Source organism: Falco rusticolus, chromosome 1 (assembly GCF_015220075.1).
Source record: "Falco rusticolus isolate bFalRus1 chromosome 1, bFalRus1.pri, whole genome shotgun sequence".
Taxonomy (NCBI): domain Eukaryota; kingdom Metazoa; phylum Chordata; class Aves; order Falconiformes; family Falconidae; genus Falco; species Falco rusticolus.
Genome location: NC_051187.1, coordinates 37,792,483 through 37,805,393, shown reverse-complemented (window position 1 = coordinate 37,805,393; position 12,911 = coordinate 37,792,483). Strand labels below are relative to the sequence as shown.

Below are 12,911 nucleotides of genomic sequence, written 5' to 3'. Positions count from 1 at the left end.
AAGGCTGAATTTATTGCTGGGTTTACACCTATCATAGGTGTAAAGAGATGCAATGTCTTGAATAGAAAATATTCTAGATTATTAAAATAAATATCACTCAAGTATTGTCAAAAGATGATACAGCAAATACCTTAATCAGGCATTTTTGCTAATGTCAGTGTTTCCCAGCATGTTACTACTTAGATCTTTATTTCTGTTAGGTTTCATTGGCACATCAGATTGCCATTATCTAAATTTAGTCAGATATTTGTATGTCATGAAAATTTTTTAATGTATGCACTCATATTTTCTATTGAAAGGAAAACACCTCTTTTAACTAAGTTGTCCTATTCATATTTAAAGAATGTTGAAAAGCATAGCATTTTAAATTCAGCATCAAGGTTTCATTCCAGTCTTTTCCAATATCCAGCAGTAATTTTTATTAATAAAATGATAATTCTTGAAGAAACAGACTTTTATTCTGTCCTTTTTCTGCTGTATTCATGTACTACTGAAAGTGGAAAAAGCTTATAAGATGGAAAATTTGGAATCAGTTTTTTCTGTACAGCAAATGTATTAGGAAAAAAGTGTAGAAACAAATATTCACAAAACAAGGTACATTTTTGAAAAACAGGAAATTCTGAAGATTTCATAGACTCTGAGACAAAGGTAATGTAGGCTGAAAATTGGAATTCTTGCAGTGATGTCTGTTTAATTTCTTGAATATTTTTTTAGCTAAAAGAGTCTTTTAGCTGGGTGCTAGTTATTCTTTTCTTGAAAATTAAGATCAACTAATTTTTCAACTTGGCGATAATGCTGTTTGCTATTTTGACCTCCATGGGCCAGTTTAATATCAGATCCCAAAGCATGAGTTAGGCTTTTTCATCATTTTCCTCTAATCCTGTTCAGACACCCTGAAATAATTTTTGCAATTTTTGAGCACCTTTAAAATCTCAGAATGCTGTAAGGCATATCTCCTTCATGTAGACGTGATCCAATGCATAGCTCTCAAAATAAATTCAAATAGGTAAACCAATGTGATGTTAATCACAGCATGAAATTCAGTATTCCTACTCACACGTCCAGATGAATTGATTTTGTATGGGAAAGATTTCTGTAAAGCTTTTAGCTCTTAACCCAAATGACAAGCCTACAGTTAATATTTTGCCTACAGCTAAAATACTAGATATTGTTCCTTCTCGCTTTTTTCTTTTGCTTTATTTAGGCTTTATACTGCTGAAAACACTGTTGTGAGGAATCATGGTTTATTCCTGGTTTATCTTCAACAGTCCTTCCCTCCGTTTTGAGATAACACCAACATTTATTGTACTCTGGTCACAAGATGCAAAGAATCCTTGTACAGTCAGCTCTGTAAAGTCTGCTTGCTGATAAACAATGGATAAAATATATAGAAAGCTTTTCATATACAGCAATATAGATAATAATCTACCTTAAAAGCAATAAGCAAGCTAAATATCTGGAAATTCTTTCCATGTTAAGTTTCCATAAAGAGATGCATATATTCAGATGATTATTCTTTAAACTGATCTCTACAAATGCTGTACAAAACTTGTTCAGATTGGTGTTTCATGTGTTTGTGAAGTCTGGGGGTTTTTAACTCAACGTATCTTTCACCATTTTTTTTCCCCTTCAGTGAACTTGCAATACTGACCTGCTAAATTAAGAAAATAAATGCTGTTCTGTTAGAGTATCTCTTACTTTCACTATTCTCAGATCGTGAGATTGCATAGGATTTAGTATAATTTCTTCAGCGTAGTCCATATAGCAAATATAATTAAATGAGGCATTATTGATCAGTGTAGGGCAAGATGGAAGGGAGGGGTATTGTGAATGATGAGCGTCATTAATGATATGTCAGGATACAGCTGCAAATCCTCCCAGTCTGTTGTCTTTGGTCTCACTTTATACCACAGTCACATAGTGAGTAGTTTTGTAATATGTACAGATCATTAATTTAGTGACTTCAGAGGAGAAAGCAGCTGATTTGGTAATTTTAATTTAAATAAAAGAAAAATAATATTGAAAATGTGTGGTAAAACTCCTGGAGATTACTGATACCTGATTTCCTAGTGCTTCCAAAAGGTATAATGAATCAGTTTATAGAGAACTTACATTTTTTTCAAAGCAGCGTGATTTCTTGAAGAAAGCCTGGAATCACCTCAAGCTTAACAATTTTGGTACAGTCAAAAGTATTTTGGATTGGCAGAAACATAAGACTGTAAGGTTTTTCAAGGGACTGTATATACCATTTGTCATTCCGAACATATTTTTAACTTGTTCTTTAAGTCCTTTTCACGGAACCTCTCCAATCCCACCTCTTGACTAATCTTTCAACAAATAAAAATACATTAATCAATAGCTACTAATTAGTAGACATCGATCAGATTATTTTCTTCAAGAAGATGTTTAAGCTGATTCCTTAAAGCAGAGAAGCAGTCTTCACTTCTTTTCACATAAGGCTGTTCAATTGGTGACTGACAGACATATTTCAGCCCATAGGATGTTTTGGCGTAGCCAGTTACAAAGTCTTTCTCATGCATCTGCATATGTCCTGTTATATATGCCCAGATCCTGGCGTTAGTTCTGGAAGCTGCTGTTAGACCTGCCTGATTCCACAGTGCTGCAACTTGTTTTCAGGTATACCTCTTGTAACAAAAAACAAAAGAAAAGTTCATTTGACTTCTTGCATTTATACCTGATATAAAATACCAGCATTATTCCCAACTGAAAGAAAAAAATATCAGTAGTCTCTTATCATACGTATACAAAGAACATAAAATTTGCAGAAGTTCATAATGCTATTTTCAGAGTGCATTCATCTATCTTTGTATCTGGTTTTTTTCTTGCCAATAACGAAACTGAATAGGGCAGACAGGAAAATAGCTATGTATTTTATCATTGTGTATAAACATACTATGGCAGATACATTGGTCAAGTACATTTCAAGAATCCACGTTTTCTTTTTAATAATTTAATAACAGAAAGCAGTGAAAATAAGGAATCAGAAGTGAGTCAGAATTCTTTGTGACATCAGAATGTGTGCCAAATAATATATTCCTTCTGCCAAAGACGTGTGCCATAGCACGCAGTGGCAGTGTTCTCACAGTACCAACAGGTACTGTACTTTGGATTTTGCTTACTTTGGATGGTGATTCTAAAACCACTGTGACACTTTGCTAATTTCTAACATTCCCACCTATTCTTCTGCAATAACTGACTCCTTTGTTTTCTTCCAATATTAACCTGTAATGAACATAGTTTCACAGTATTTGCTGCATCTCCTGTATAGATTAATCTGCAGGTATTGTGCTTTTTTGCATATGCAATATCTTAGTTTTCCAAAACCCTCATGTGTACATCATGAGTTACCACAGTGGTCCAGAGTAAGTGAACAGGAGGGATTTGGGGTATTAAAAAAAAAGGGGAGTATTCTTTTTACAAGATTATTTACAAATATGTATGTGTTCTATTTATCTGGCTTGTGTTCAGAGGGGTTGAAAATAATCTAGAGCCCAGGTATTTTCGTTCTTGTTTGACTGTGAAATATTCTGGCCTGTTTTTCTGTTTGGCGAGAGGATGATTTTGGCTTTTAATAGAAGCAACAGTATTTTGTGCCTAATTCTCCTAAAATTTCTGTCAGTTGTGTCTAGTGCATCTCCCTTGACTGCACTAGAGTTACTCCAATATTTCAACTGGTGAGATGAAAAGAGAAGAATTATTCACTGTTTATTACATGAAAAGTAATATGAAAATATAATTTATTTAAAATGTACTTTTTATTTGGTTTTATTAGAGAATGTATTGTACTGTTATTACTACAAAGGAAATCTGCAACAGTGTTGATCATTATTGTTACACTAAAACAGTATCCTGAGAAAATTACCCCTTTAAAATGCATAGTTGCGGAAATATGAGCAGACTGTTTTACCTAAGCTTTTCAAATTACTCTTGTTTTATTTGTAGCACTATTCCTTGTCATTTGCTATGGGCTGACTCGGTCAGAATTGCACCCTCTGTTCTCAGAGTTATATGAAGGCATTGATTTAGTTATTTTAGTGAGTAATTCTGTGTTTACAATGTTTAAAGATTAAAACCACAGACTACTGGCAGTTTCTGGTCATTTCAAAAGCCCCAGCAGCACAGGGGTGCACCATGATGGTTGGCACTGCCACAGCAGCAGTATGTAGCCAGGCTGAAATCTCACAAGCCTCTTAAGGCATACTGAAATACAAGCAAATTTAATGTAGTTCCTATTTTGTTTGTTGGTGGGGTTTTTTTTACTTATTCCTTTGTAAAGGTGGGGTATTCTGACATTTGAGCCTACTTTATAAACAGATTTATAGGTATAAAAATGTGGCTTTAAAAATCTGTTTGAGGGTTTATGTTTATTTTCACAATGCAGATCCTGAAACAACACATAATCTTCTAAAAACATCATAGGTCTGTTTTCAAATAGTCATGCTTTTCTTTCCTTCCCTGAATTTTTAGCTGGTAATAAAACCATGCAAGAAATTTTTAGGTCAGTTGAAATGCTTTTGGTACTAATTGTCTGGAAAAAAATGTTTTAGAGCTAATACAGGTTTTTGGCCAACTCTCAGAACATTCATGCCAAGAGGATATTGCATTTTTAAAAGTTTGTGTTTATTACTGTATTTTGTAGTGAATCATAATACTGTCTCTCTATGACCAAATCCTCAGTTGGAGTCTGTAGTCCAAGAACAAAAGCAGACAGATAAAACCTTTCCATAAATTGTGAAATGTAATGAATGCGTAGAAGAGGACTGACAGTTTTAAATTACTGTAAACTTGGTTCTCTCTTACATGATGTAAAGTAAGAATTAGTGAACTATTTTACCTAAGAAATTTCTTCTTCATTATAATATCATTATAATACTATTGGTTGAATATCTGAAAGTCATAAATACCTTAAGTAAACGAAATAGAATTTCTTATAGTTAAAATGCAAAGGAGTTATAAAAATTTTCTATTAACATGGAGGAAAAGTAATGGTAAGGAAACGCATTCTTCTTCTCTGCAGTGTCTTTTCCAGTTCAGGAATCCTGAGGGGAGTAGCTAGCCAGGTGGTTAGAAAAAATGTGCTGCTGTAATTTTATATACACAAGCTGGGGTATAAGCAAGATAATGCCAGTGCCTTATCCAGACGGCCTTGTTGGGGGCTAATTGCAAATTCTTTTCTTAGCATGAGAACAAGCAATTGGTTGCTTGAGGGAAAGAACATGCTAAGGAACAGATGGCTGCTTCTGTTCTTCCAATAATTTGCAAACATACAAACATCCCTGGTCATCCTCTGGAAGAGTAGAGGTATGCTTAGCAGGACAGAGTTTCAGAAAAACTAAGAGTTTTCAAAAGGAAGACCCTGTTATCAAGATAGGCAGTAATTAGAAAAATCACTAGGTAAATGGAGCCAAATTGGAATGTAGTATCTCCTCACAGCTTTCACATTAAAGCTCTCTGATCACAGTTGGGAGAGCTATGAACTTAAAAATGAAAAATGATGAAGAAAGTAACTATCATAAATAAGGGAATTAACTGCCATTTGTACTAAATACCTAAGAACTTAATCTTTCAATCATTCTTTCTCTTTCATCATTATTTTAAATCTGGTAGGCATTTGGGGATTGTGACAACCTTAACTAAACTAAATAAAATTTATCTTGTGTAAACCATAAACAATGATGAATAAAATTGGTGCAGGAACAGTAATGTTTGCTTTCCAGAAAAGTCAGAAAATCTTTAAATGTCAGTAAAGCTTGAAATAACCAGTGGAAGCTGAGGCTATTTTCCTGTTGAGGCTTTTCCTTGCGATAGTGGCTGGCATTTAGCATATGCCGGTAGCTATGAGCTGTTTCACAAAATGGCATGAATCTTTTCTTTCTGTTTCAAATGTGTTCTCTAGAGATCCATAACTTAAGACTTTCTAAAGAAAGCAGGTGAAGCTGCAGTATTTGAAGAAGGGGTGGTGGGGTAAAAAGATAATGGAATCTGTTGGATATGAGCATTGGTTTTTCCTTAAGGTTACTGTACAAAAAAAATTGAATCCATTCTGAAAAAAATGACAGTCTACAAAATAAATCAAAGGAAATACCATTGCCCAAGACAGTCATAGTCAAAGCAATTCAGGAATTCAAACGATGTTTGAATAAATGTATAATAGAAGGCAAAGCAGAAGAATTTTGCAGAAGAAAATACATATGATGCAGAAAGTAAGAGTTAACCTGGACAAATATGAAGAGATACTTTTTTCTTTTAAAAAAGCCTAGATTGAATGCTAGTTGAAAGGTCCTTCCTGTCTAGCAGGCAGGCAGTCCTGATTGAGTGCTGGGTAAGAGAGACTTGATTTAAAAGGAAAAAGACTATTGTATGATTCATCTTTTGTTCAAAGAAAGAACACTCCTACAGGAATGCATAGGATGAGGTGGCTATGGGTGTAAATGGGGAAAGATGGTGATAATTTCATGAGTTACAAAAAATAATTACTTTCATCTAAAAATCAAAAAGAAGAAACTATCTGTTGGAGAGGATAGACTTAGACTTAATCCAATTCACTCTATATATCTCTCAAAGAAATTAAGAACCTCACTGAGGTAGGCTTAAACTGGAATGAAACACTTTACCTGTATTGTCCTGTTAATACCTGTTTCTAGCTTTGGCAGCTCCCATGAGAGGAAGACAGGGTAACTAACAGGGATTTGACTTGACAGACTTGTTATGCCTTTCCAAATCCTTTCTTTCTGATCCTAGGATCCCAGATTTTTCCTGGAAATTGTTGGGAATTCTAAAATGTCAAAATTAGGTGGTGTAGAATGGTAAGTCCCATTGTGAATTCATTAAGAAGTGTTCTTAAGTTGCTTAGCAGCTTAACTTATTCTACAAGCAGACGAACTCATTATTCCATCACCAAAGTAATATGCTACATTAGTCTAAAACCACTGCAGGAATTCTTGACCAGTTACGTGGTAAACAAAGCAGGAAGGAGGTCAGGATGACTAGAAGCAGCTATGTCAATATAGCACCTATCATATGGATAGATATACACATGCCATCTATTTCTGTCCTTCCTACCAAAATTCCTGTGTGTCCTGCATATATATAAGGAATGTGAAGTGCAGAAAGGTGGAAATCTAACATAGCATTTTATGTGTTGTCCTGGTTTTAGCTGGGATGTTTTGGCTGTTGCTAGGTAACGTTTATACTAAGTCAACGACTTTTCAGTTTCTTGGGCCCTGCCAGGAAGAGGGCTGGAGGGGCATGGGAAATTGGGAGGGGACACAGCCAGGACAGCTGACCTGAACTAGCCAAAGGGGTACTCCATACCATATGGCATCACGCTGAGTATATAAGCTGGGGAAGAAGAAAGGAGGGACATTCAGCATTATGGCACTTGTCTTGCCAATAACCATTAAGTGTGATGGAGCCCTGCTTTCCTTGGGATGGCTGGACACCTGCCTACCAATGAGAAGTAGTGAATGAATTCCTTGTTTTGCTCTGCTTGTGTGCAAAGCTTTTACTTTACCTACTAAACTGTCTTTATCTCAACTTACAAGTTTTCTCACTTTTACTCTTCCAGTCCTCTTCTCCATCCCACTGTGGGGGAAGTAAGTGAGCAGCTACGAGGTGCTTGGTTGCTGGCCGGGGTGAAACCACAGCATGTATATACATATATTTTATGCCACTACAATGAAGGGAAAATGAAAGAGATGATAAAATAAGGTTTTATATTAGAGGAACCTTGAATCTCTCCTATGAAATGAGCATATAGAAGGCTAATAAACATGGATGTTATAAAGTGGAGCCCTGAAGAAATCTTGTGTGATTTCGGATAGAAAGATATGTATTTATATGGTGAGGGCAAAAAAATGTATTAAGCACGAAACGAGCTTGCTTCCAGTTTTTTGAAACAGAATCATCCTCAAATCAGGAGGAAAAATGATACCAGCAAACAAAATTTCTAAACTACCAAATTAATTCCTTATTATTTAAAAAATAATGTCCTGTAACTGTTTATACTTAGAGTTTGTATGCGAAAATGCAGAACGGGTAGAAGAGGCAGTAGTCAATATTTGATGCCTCTTTTTCAGAGAAGAAAGGGAAAATAAACCTGACAGAGCAGTACTGCAGCATATTGTCTCTCTTGATGGTTTCCTGTGGAGCATTACTACTGTCTTTACAGAAAATTCTGCAGATGATAACAGAATCTGGCAGTATGAATGAGAATTACATGGGGACCTTTAGTCTTGGCTATTGTATAGGATGACAATGAAAACATTATGAATACTTTATCACCTATGATCTCTGCAACTGGAAAAGAATTGTAGTGTTACTAAGGCTTAATGTGGACCAGCCTAGACAAAGCAGATTTAATTGGGAGTATTACTTTAATAATCCTGAACATTTGGCATTTGGTTTTGAAAATTGGTCCCTGCAACTTTTTAGTGTGTACTGAAACAGTAAGTCATGTCTGTAGGAGTACATGATAAATTAAGCACTGTTATATAGTAGTTACATATGGGTGCCAATGACAGACTGGGGTAAACTACTCTTTAATATTATCTATCAGAACTGGTTTATATTCCTAGATCAGGAACAATACAGATTTGTTAATCCTAGTAAGTACAATCTGACACCAAGCTGTGATTATACTAAGGAGGATGCCTGAGCTGAGAAAAGTTTGATTCAACTTCCTGACAGAAGGATTAGATTTTGAGCCAGGGGATTTCCAAGCAAAGGAACAGGACAACAGGTGCTTCTGCTAGGATTTATAAACTAAAGGAAACCTAAAGAAAGGATGTATAGAAAACTCTTGGAAGAACAGAAGAAAAGGTTACTGAGTTCAAGGATCAGAAGGAGTGGGGCATTCATCATTTAGCAAAAATGCTAGAAGAGCCAGATAAAGGCTACTCCAATAAGTCTGGCCAAGGTATTAAAGGTTGTTCCACAACAAGGAAAGGGGCAGAATAAAAACAGAGAAATACTTGTAGATTGAGTTACTGCTTGTGACTAACTATTAATACCTTCTGAGCAAGCTGAAGTACAGGAAATTTGTATTCAGAAGTCATAAAATGTGCATGTGATAGGTACTATATTTATCACTTCACATAAGCGAATTAGAAGTTCAGAGAAAAGTTCTGGGAAAAGGTACGTTCAGGAGAAGAGAAAAATGGGGCAGCCAATATTGGTCCTGTGCCTGATAGAACAGCAACACAAATCAACATTTCTGGAAGGAGTGATAAGGATAGACTGGCAAAAGAAATGCTACTGCAGCTGATGCAGGCCAGAAGAAACTTAAAGCCACAATGGGCAACATACTAAAACCTACATAGTACACAGGTAGTGTCCAGCCAGGGCAGGACTGTAGTAAAAGTATACAAGTTAAATAGTATCATGGAATATACTTCTTTTCACAGGCCTCCATTTAATCATTAAAGTGGGGGGGTGGGGGTTGGGGGGGTTAGCTTGCTTTTTCTCCTTAAAGGAAAGCTTGCTATGTATCAACTGCTCAGCAAAAAACTGTTAACACTCCTTTTACTGCCTCAAAGGTCAACAAAGCTTTATGCTACATAAGCCATACATAAGACATAGAAGTTATGAGAGCTTGCACTGTGCTTCTCTGTGTATTAGCTTGAGGGCAAGCAGTTCTGAAGAGGGCAAACATGCCATTAAAGGAATATAAGAATAAATGTTCAGTGTCTTTGACAGTGCCAGAAAACTAAGATTTCCTGAGTACAAATTAAGATAGTTCTTAACTTAGTTCTAAGAAGCAAATTAGCAGCATATAATAGCTATGCTTACTTTGGGGGGTAGGTTTTTTTTAAGCATTGTACTAGTATTCCAAGCAAACTGCTTGGAATTTCTGGAGTTTGGGGGAAAAATCTAATTTAAAAACGTTTTCTGTTAAAAACACATTTGTTTAAATTTTCACAGTTCTTGAAAATATATCCAAAGTAGCATGAACATCTATACTTTATTGTAAATGCCTGGATGTTTTATTCTTAGATTGAGTTATATATATAGTAATAGAGGCCAGCTTTTTTATTGCTGGTAATGTATTTAAATTGATTTCAATGCTTACTCATTGTGAGTGGTTTTTGGGTTTGGGGTTGGGTTTTTTTCCTTCTTTCAGGTGTTTAGATTATTTGTTTAGCTCAAGGGCAAGAGGAGCATTTCAAGTACATAGTCAACATAGCTGAAATGTTGCATAGTTTTACACATAAAGTAGTTCAGGACTTTAGCTGTCCTCATTTGAGATCTTTAAGCTTAATACCAGCCTTCTGTGTCTAGGCAGTAAGTAACTTAATGCTGCATTCACCTTCATGGAAAGGCTGAGGGAACAGGGCTTGTTTGGGCTGGCAAAGAGGAGGCTAAAGGGTGGTCTAATAAAAGCCTACAATTACTTGAAGCCTAGTTACAAAGATGATGACTCTCACCTCTTCCTAACAGTATCAGATGAAAAGGTAAACAGCAATGAAGACTTATTGCAGCTTGGCAGGTTCAGATTAGATGACAGGGGAAAAAAATTCACTGGAAGACTAGCACAGCAGTGGAACAATTTGCCTAGAAATTTTGTGAAATCTCCATCCATAGAGGTTTTCCTCTCTCAACTAGATAAAGCCAGAGCTGGCCTGATTTACTGTTGGCAATAGTCCAGCTTCAGCTGGGATGACAGGATAAGTGACCTTCAGAGATCACATCCGGCCTACATTTCTATAATTCCATGAATTGTAAAAACATATTTATAATTGAATCAATAATCGAGAAGTCAATTTTATGCGTGCAGTTCTGAGCAGATCTTAAACTTTTCATCCTGAAGAGGTGAATTCTAGCATAAGGGCTTTCTTTTTAATGGAAAGAGTTATACTAGACTGTTACTATCCTGTTGGTGAGGCAGGATGAAAAGGAAATGGTCAAAGAATGGAGTTGTGGCCTTCATAGAATACCCATTTTTATATTGTCTTCTGCTCTTTAAAGCTCTCCAAACCTTAGCCTAGCCCCTAAGCTATTAAAATACTGCAGAAATCTGCATGAGAACTACATGAGAATATGCAAATAAAAAGAAAAATGTTTTTTTACTGTTCCAGACTATTGACTAACCTACCTTTTGTATAGTTTGCTGTAACCCAACCTCTGGCTGATAGATTATGTGTAAAGAAACATTGTGGTTCATTGCACCTTCTTTGAAATGTGGATTTTTGTAATACATCGGGGGGGGGGGGGGAGGGGGGATGGTGTTAACAGGGTGAATATTAGTTCCTGTCACCCAGACAATTGTTTGCCTTAGTTGAAATGAAACAATATATTGCATACATAAGAGAAAATTGGGGAGGGGGGTTAACCTTTTTGCCACTAGTATGCCACTAGGATGCACTAGTAAGTTTAATAATTTTGCATAACAGAACCACTGCAAGGGAACAAATTGCAAAATCCAGTGCCTGTGAATGCCCTTTCTCTGGATAAAAAACATTTGAAATCTGAAACATCAGTGACAAGAGTCCAACCTGATAAACCATGATATAAAGAGAAGAGGACTTCTCAAGTAAGTAGGTTTTCATTTCAGCACAGTCAAGCCCAGCTTTAAAACAGGACTGTCTGGATATTAATGAAAGCTAATAAATATACGTAGGATGAAGTATTTCTATCAGTTAGTAGAGTAAGAAAACACAGAGAAAACCAGCAAGAATTATCACAAGTATGGAAAGACTATTAGATGAAAAAAATTAAATGAACTAGTTTTCTTCAGCCCGGAAAAAGAAATAGCTGAGAGAGAACAATGTAGAGCTCATAAAATCATAAATGGTGTTGAAATGGTGAATAGTGAATGATTTTTGCACCATTTTTTACAATGTAAGAAGTAAGAAACATCCAATTCAGTTATTTGACAGCAGACAAATATTCCTTCCATACAAAGCATAATTAAATGTAAAATCATGTCATGAGGTGTTAATAATAGTAAAAGTCATGAAAGTGTAATTGGTTTCAAAAAGCAATTAAATTAAAAGGGCACTTAAACGGGAAAATGTTGATGCAATCCTTAGTTCAGTTATCTGGTAGGGTTTATTGTAGGAAGTATCAGTGTATGCTTGACCTCTTCCCATATTCTTTTCTGAATATCCACTGTTGTCCAAAGTTGGACACAGACTACTGCAGATATTTGCTGCTTCATTCCCTGTTGGTGAAAACTTCTCCTTTACATAACCACGTACAATTGCTACAGCTCCTAGGCAATTCTGCCTTTTCCATTAGTCTTGTCCAGTATAAAAAAAAAAAAAAAAAGATTTTGTTTTACAAACTTCACCATCATTTGAAGTAGTGAGTGTTTCTCACCAAAAGAAAAAGGATCTTGGAACTAGAAGTACTGACCTCTAGTAATTTGCATTGTCTGACACCGGAGTGTATCAATGACAGCACGATAACGATATTTTCTCTTAGACCCATTAAAAACAAACAAACAAACAAAACTGGCCCACATTGGTGCTGAACCAGTTTTCAACAGAAAAAGCTGACCTGTAGTAGGAGCACTAGCTTTTCATTTTGTTACATCTTTGATGATATTTTCACTAGGATGCTTAGAGTTTGGTGCAGCTAGAAATCTTGTGGGAGCAATGGCTATCTTCCCTTTTTATACCATCTGTGTTGCAAGATTAACATAGCATAATTCAGGAGCAAGTGGATATTTCAGATCTTTTAGAAGCCTTGCCTATAATTCTGACAAAGTTCTTGTCATCATGCTGGTCTTAAGATTGCCTTCTACTAACCTGGAAGAAACATAAAAGCTATAGGGCACTGACTATAGGTCAGTGTTCAGAGTCAAAAATGAAAAAGGAACAGAGAAAGAAAGCTAAATGAAAAAACGTAAAGCAACATCAGAGGGTCTAAATTTGTGCCTGACCTTGGCT

At 35.8% G+C, this 12,911-nt stretch overlaps 2 protein-coding genes across 2 annotated transcripts in view; one reads left to right on the top strand and one right to left on the bottom strand.

Moving 5' to 3' along the window:
• Positions 1–12,911, top strand: part of RSPH14 (radial spoke head 14 homolog) — a 92,042-nt gene that overhangs the window by 13,226 nt on the left and 65,905 nt on the right. The window lies entirely within an intron of this gene.
• Positions 1–12,911, bottom strand: part of GNAZ (G protein subunit alpha z) — a 65,146-nt gene that overhangs the window by 2,938 nt on the left and 49,297 nt on the right. The window lies entirely within an intron of this gene.